The sequence below is a fragment of the Lycium ferocissimum genome, unplaced genomic scaffold (assembly GCF_029784015.1).
Source record: "Lycium ferocissimum isolate CSIRO_LF1 unplaced genomic scaffold, AGI_CSIRO_Lferr_CH_V1 ctg6352, whole genome shotgun sequence".
Classification (NCBI taxonomy): Eukaryota; Viridiplantae; Streptophyta; class Magnoliopsida; order Solanales; family Solanaceae; genus Lycium; species Lycium ferocissimum.
The window spans coordinates 61574-62895 of NW_026726326.1; positions in this window are offsets into that span (position 1 = coordinate 61574).

Consider the following 1322-nt stretch of genomic DNA (forward strand, 5'->3'; position numbering starts at 1 on the left):
AAAAAAAATCAATTTTTGACCAAAATCCGAGCCCCGAATTCCGAAGCCCATGAAGAGAAAAGTGTCGTACGCTTCGCTGTCTTCAATTTGAGCTAAAAATCAACCAAGGAGGAGAGTGATAACGTGGTGGCTGCCTACTTAAGGTAATATGAAGGCTCCTTTTCATTGTTAACAAGTTTATTTAAAGATTTAACGGATTAGAACGGAAGAAATAGCGATATAAATTCGTTTGTCGGTGTTGATGTGGTAGCCGTATAGGGGCACATTTTTGGTGGGGTATGATGAGCTAATTTTATTTAGTATTTTGGTTGTTGTGTTGTGGATTCTATGATGTTAAATGAAGATTTAATGGTTTAAATTGAAGTGGAAATTGTTTGGGGATTATTGAAGAAGTTAAGGTGATGTTAGTATGATTTCTTATATTTGCATGAATGATATTGTTAATGTGTGGTTGTTATATTTCATGAATTTGGAAGAAGAAAAATGTATTGTTATTGGAAAAATTTTATTGGAGTTGGGACCGCTTGAAATGTTGGATGGATTAGTATGTTGATTTTGCTTGAATCGTTTTGAAAGTCATGTGAATTGAATTGAATTGAATTGAATTGAATAGAATTGAATGTTGACAAAGTGTTGCTAGAATAATAATTATTGGTATTGTTGATAGTTTGGTGGGGTTGAATTCCGGATTGTTGTTAATGGATGTATTGGGCCGAGCCATATTCTCGGGACGGTGTAGTTACATAGGGGAGATCTTTTGCCCGAAATTTTGGCGGAATATAAGTGAATGTATTTGAAGGTTAAGAGAGGAACGATAATGAATCTAATGGTTGCGTCAATTTTCTTGAATGTAGAATAGCGGTAGCGAGCTTGGACGATTAAGCGTAGCTAGTTGGCGATGTGTGCAGGATGTTAAGGCTCGTCCTTTTTCCTTCTATGGCATGAATCCTACGTTGCGATTTTATAAATGTTCCCATAACGTCCTTATTTTCAAAAGTTAGAGGTTATGATTCAAGCGTGATTTTCCATAAAAGTTTATGAATGTTTTCCAAAATGTCCATTTTTCTCCAAAATCCAAGTTTTAAGATTCTTGAAAGTTTTATGACCAAAAACGACTATAATTTTATGATGACAATGATGATGCTAGACATGAGAAAATGACTAGAACGAATATGTCAAGGATATGTTCGTACCATGAATACGACGATATGAAATGTTAAGCTATTTTTGGATAATGACTATTTTAAAGGTTTCAAAGTATATGAAATGATATGTCATGACCCTGTTTTATGTTTTTCCATGATATTATCCTTGATTGATAG